This window comes from Vipera berus, assembly GCF_964194415.1.
Source record: "Vipera berus genome assembly, chromosome: 12".
Lineage (NCBI taxonomy): Eukaryota > Metazoa > Chordata > Lepidosauria > Squamata > Viperidae > Vipera > Vipera berus.
The window spans coordinates 18,596,746-18,602,746 of record NC_138215.1 but is presented as its reverse complement, the minus strand read 5'-3'; positions in this window follow the sequence as shown (position 1 = coordinate 18,602,746).

Below are 6,001 nucleotides of genomic sequence, written 5' to 3'. Positions count from 1 at the left end.
GCTAAATCTAACTCCAAAGACTGCGTGTACACAGGATGGGAAGTTCTGAGTTCCACAGTTTCAATTGCAAGAAGATTTATACAGACCTTGGTTTGTTTGTTTTTACTGCCCCTTCCCAGTTAAACATGAATAATCCATGTAACACCGTTACTGAGAGGACCATCTACACAGAGTAGGTTGAAAGATGTAGGCAACCTGTCACATGTAATCACATGGCATTAAATGTCCAAGGATTGTGTATTAAAAGAGTATTTTACTTAAGTATTTCGTGTGGGAAAGATTTTGTTATGTCGCCTCGCTTTCTGTTGCTCCATTTTTTCTTCCCATTTTAAAAACTGGTGCATCCATCACGCTACAGAGATATATTTCCTCCTTCCCCGAGGCTTACGTAATACCCTGTATTCATGATGGGGCAAAATGGAATCCTAACCTGCTCTGATTAATGAGTCTGTAGACTATTAAGTGTAAAAGCGATTAAAGGAAGTAAGAGTAAGGAAGATCTGGAAATCAGCACTATCTCGGCATGCATTTTTAAAATTTATTTTGTTGGCCGATATATCATTGACCCAAAGAAACACTTTGCAATAGAGAATATGCACTCTGTGAGTTCACAGGAAGTCCTTGAGTTAAGACCACTTGTTTAGTGGCTGTTCAAAGTTAGGGCAGCATTGAAAAAAGAGACATGACTGATCCTCGTGGTTACAACCATCACAGTGTGCCTGAGTTCATGTGATCAGAATAGGGGTGCTTGGCAAACAACATGCATTTATGATGGTTCCAGGGTCATGCGATCACCATTCCAACCTTCCCAGCTAGTTTCTGACTATCATAGCTTAGCTTAGTGATCCCAACTATAGTCGTACGTTGAGGACGATCTATAAATCAGGACCCAATGCCGGAGCTCCACATTCAGGCTTGGCTTGTGTATTGTGCTAAACCCCGGGCATTTTTACTTGTGGTTTAACAAAACTGTATCACCCTCATCATCCAAACATCATGGCTTATAAATCACGATAGGTAGGTTCTAAGGCATAAGCAAGCTATCTTATGGCTTGGCATAGCAGGAGAATCAAAGCACAAACTTTACCTTCCCTTTTAGCTCAAGGTCTACCGTGAGGTGACTTAAATCTGTGGTAAGTTCTCCCCATGCTTTTTCCTAAAAGCAGCTGTTGAGCTCCAGTTTGTAGGAAGCAAAGCTGTGGAATACGAGGCTCTCAAAAATAAATAAAAAGCACTCTGAAATCATGAACTTTGGTGAACCAGATAAATCAATTATCCACATCTGCAAAGCAAGAAGAAGGAAAAATCAGTACCTTTGTGTGTGCGCTGGGAACCACTGGATATAGGGAGACGCTCTGCTTTTGAAAAATTTGGGGTGGGGGTGTATGACGAAGGATTTCACCTGCCTGGTTGACATAGACAAAAATATTCATTTCCTAAAAAGATGAGGTTAGAAGTAAAGCAGCCTCCCGCAAATTCTAACTCTCATTCCCCAAAATCAACACCAGTCCGTCTCACAAAGCCCAGACAAAGGAGCAAAGCATCTTTCTTGTCCATCAGCCTCCTCGTTAACGGCTGAATTTGTGTTAAAATGTCAGAAGCACAGAGAGATTGATCGGCCTTAGGAGAGGTCACTGGAGACGGTCATTCAGAAAAGAGGGCCACCATTTTTTTTTTGGTAAGGCCAGAGACCACACTACACTTTTGCTGACATAGAAGAACCCACGCTTCAAAAAATGGCTGAGGAACAACAAAGGCAACACATGGATTTCTTGCATGGACATGTAAAGGTAAACTAAGTCCAATCGATGCTTCTTATTCTGTGTATTTAATCAATTCATCAGACAGGACAAGAGGGCACACCTATTGGGGTGGCCAAAATCACACAACTGGGTCTCACTGATTTTTGGCCCTGGGATGTGGGGGAATTTACTGGAGAAAGCAATTCTGTTCAGAAGAGTAAGCGGTAAAAGGAAAACAGGATGCCAAAGAACATGTTGACTGGGCACCATCAAAGCGGACACCACGCAGAGCATCACAAAACCCAAAGAAATAGAGGTATCCCTTGAGTTCATTTAGTGACCGTTCAAAGTTACAACAGCCCTGAAGAAAGTAACTTATGACTGTTTTTCACGCTTGGGACGGTTGCAGCATCCCCAGGGTCTCGTGATCAAAAGACACTTGGCAACTGACTTATATTTATGACGGTCTTGGGATTATGGCAAGCAAAGTCAACGGAGAACCCAGATTCACTTAACAACAACCTTACTAATTTGACGACTGCAGGGTGTCGCTTGACAACTGCGGCAAGAAAAGCCATAAAGTGGGGCAAAGCTCAGTTAACGAATGTCTCGCTTAGCAACATGAATTCTGGGCTCAGTTGTGGCTGTAAGGTCGAGGACTACCTGTAGAAGAAAGATGTGGAGAGACCTGACCCACAGAATTGCCAAGAGTTGGACATGACATGATTGATAATAATAATAATAAAATTGGAAGGGACCTTGGAGGTCATCTAGTCCAACCCCGTTCAGGCAGGAAACTGTATACCATTTCAGACAAATGGCTGTCCAGTCTCTTCTTAAAAACCTCCAGTGTTGGAGCATTCACCGCTTCTGGAGGCAGGTTGTTCCGCTGGTTAATTGTCCTCACTGTCAGGAAATTCCTCCTTAGTTCCAGGTTGCTTCTCTCCTCGATGAGTTTCCACCCGTTGCTTCTTGTCCTGCCTTCAGGGGCTTTGGAGAACAGCTTGACTCCCTCTTCTTTGTGGCAGCCCCTGAGATATTGGAAGACTGTTATCATGTCCCCCCTCTTCCTTCTCTTCATTAAACTAGACATACCCAATTCAAGCCACCGTTCCTTGTGTTTTAGCCTCCAGTCCTCTGATCATCTTTGTTGCTCTTCTCTGCACTCTTTTTTCTAGAGTCTCAACATCTTTTTTACATCGTGGTGACCAAATGGGTAGTGTCATTGTCATTATCTGGGCGGTGGCTTCAGAGCCTTCCCAAGCCTTTTCTGGGAGGATGTGCAAGTGTGCCTCTCATCAAGAGAGAGAAAAAAATGGGACTTGACTTCTCTGCTTTAAGCACACCCACTACCACACAACTCCCCAGCCATTAGATATTTCCACAAAGCAACTTCATGAACTGCTCCCGTGGGGCTGTTTGGCTCCTGGGCTTGACAGGCTGCTGCAAGCTCCACGTTTCAGCCATAAATCATCATCATCATCATCGCCCGGAGTCCAGCGTCGGCTAATTCATTAACAGGGTTTGCCAGCCACGTCTGCTCCAAAAATCTTATTTGAAGGCTAGCCAGCTCAGCAACCACAGTTCCATTATCCTGTTTTCATTTCATCAGACTTATTTTATTTTTTGTGAGAATAGAAGAAACTTTGGCATGGAATTCTGAGGATGGGTTTAATCCTGCCCTGCATGCATAACAGACAAATGAACCTGGCTTTTCTGCCCATGCAGCCGTGTGGGCAACCAGCGCCCGTCCCTCGCTGGGGGCTGTGAGCAAAGGGGCAGGGCTGTTGTTAGAGAGAAAGAGAGAAGAAAGAGGAGCTGGCAAACTCAGAAGTCTGCTTCCCAGATGCTGGTGGTTGCCCGTGTCTAATGAATGCCTCCTTCCGATTTCAGCTTTCCTTCCCTCATTAAAGTCCCAGCGGGTAAAATGCCACCAACTGACTATGTTTCCAGGAGGGTTCACGGCTGAGTGGCAAATTCAGAACGCCATGGCGAGGCGGTCTGGCATGCGGATCGCATTGCTTTCCTTTTTCTTCTTCTTCTTGAAAGGTGAGAAAGATTTTTCTGCCTTTGCCTTCTTTTTGTGTGGCTTGGGTGGAGTTGGAACAGGAGATGGGAAGACCTTCAGAAGAGCGCAGAGGTACCTTTTAAGTAATCATGGGGTTTGCACCATTTTAGTATGTGGTGCAGAGTTTCTCTCTTCCCTTTCGCCTATTGTCTTGAACAGCGGAGTTTATAGTTCCTGCAAATGTTTAGGGACTGGCTTTGTACATTGAATTGGGATAGTGTGCAGCACTTAGCTTCCGCTAAGCTTTAAATTTCAGCAACAATATGTTGGTTAGGAAGTCCAATTAGACAAGATAGTTGCTGTGAACACTGAGTATTCAAATAAACTCAACAGGTATATACTGGCTGGGTAAAGAAATTTTCCCTTTTTATAACACTGTAATCTGTTAATTTGCCTTTTTTTAATCATACCTGTATTTCTTTACTCATTGGATGGAGCCAAGGGCTTATATCTGGCCAGTAAATGCTCAGCTCCATCCAGTGGGTAAAAAAATACAGATATGATAAAACAAGGCAAGCATGAAAAAGCATTTTATGCTAAAGATAATATTTAATATTCACAAGAGTGCCTAGAGTAAAGATATCTTAAAGTTAAAATTCTATGCATCCAAGAAAATAGACTATTTTGCCCCTTGAGAGGGTTGTCTTCGAAGAGTTTATATATATGTGTGTGTGTGTGTATATGTGTGTGTGTGTGTGTATACACACACAAAGTGACCCAGAATTTAATACCTTTTTAGCAAAGAGAACATTGCAACTTTCTTTTTTCCAAATAAGATAAAAAAAATGTAAAAGTTCATGGAATTCAAATGTCTGAAAGAGGATGGCTCAGTTATCAGTAGCATATAATATTAAGGGTAAGTTAAATACATCATTTTAAAAGGAGTTTTAAATAATAGTTTTTTTTCCTTTTATCCTAGCCACTGTTAGGTGTTCAACTTTATCCAAATGAATATAAGTGGTTATTTTTTGTATTTATAGTTTAAGCATTATTTATTGAGAAGGAGCTGCTTCAAATTATCCTAACACAACTTTCTGAATTTAAAAAAAATGAGCTATTTAAAGTCTCTGAAAATTCTATTCACCCGAAACAATTCTTCAGTCTTCAGTTATAATTATAATTAGTCTCTCCTTGGAACTAATCAAGGAGAGAAGCGACCTGGAATTAAGGAGAAACTTCCCAACAGTGAGAACAATTAGCCAGTGGAACAACTTGCCTCCAGAAGTTGTGGGCGCTCCATCACTGGAGGCCTTTAAGAAGAGACTGGACAGCCACTTGTCTGAAATGGTCTCTAGGGTCTCCTACCTGAGCAGGGGGTTGGGCTAGATGACCTCCAAGGTCCCTTCCAGCTCTATCCTAAATGTGAACCTGAATAACTTATTTGTTCACGCAAACGCTGTGTCCTCAGAGCAATGGGAGAAGTGGCTTTAGATGAAGATAAATTCCCATCAGACCACTGACTCAAATTCTTCAGGATTTCAGACTTCTCTGTGCAAGCTTTTCTCTAGAATCTTTTGAGGCACCGAGGTCATGGATAAGAGCTTTTCAGCTCCGACAGCAGCTGCCACCTCTCCTTCTGGAAGGGCGACCTATTCAACCAACAAGGCTTGGTGTATATAAGCAAACGTTGCCCCTTCTTTCCATCTTGATAGTGGTATGAGGGGGAACACTTTCTGCTTCCTTGCTTTGCTTTCTCTCTTCTTTTTGCCCTAGTTTTCTCATTTCCCCTCAGTGAATGTCTTCCAGTTATAACCTTCCCAAACTTAGCTTGCAAGAGGATTTTGATTCAGAATTCCCTTTGGAATTATCTCTCTCTATATATATCTCTATATCTCTCTATATTATCTCTCTCTATATATATCTCTATATCTATATCTATCTATCTATATCTATCTATATCTATCTTTATATCTATCTATATCTATATATCTATATCTATATCTATATATCTCTATCTCTCTATCTATCTATTATTATCTGCTTGAGAAAATGTATGTAAGACAAAGATGTTTAATCTATTGGCAAGGTATCATTTCATCTCTGGTTATGTTCCGCATATGATAAGCTAGCAAGGGCCTTCTGTTGATGCAAGAATGCATAGTACAAAATCTTTTATTATTATGAATTTATTTTTTGACGACTAAAGCAATAAAGCAAGCCCCATTCGTGCAAGGAAAAAAAATCTAATACT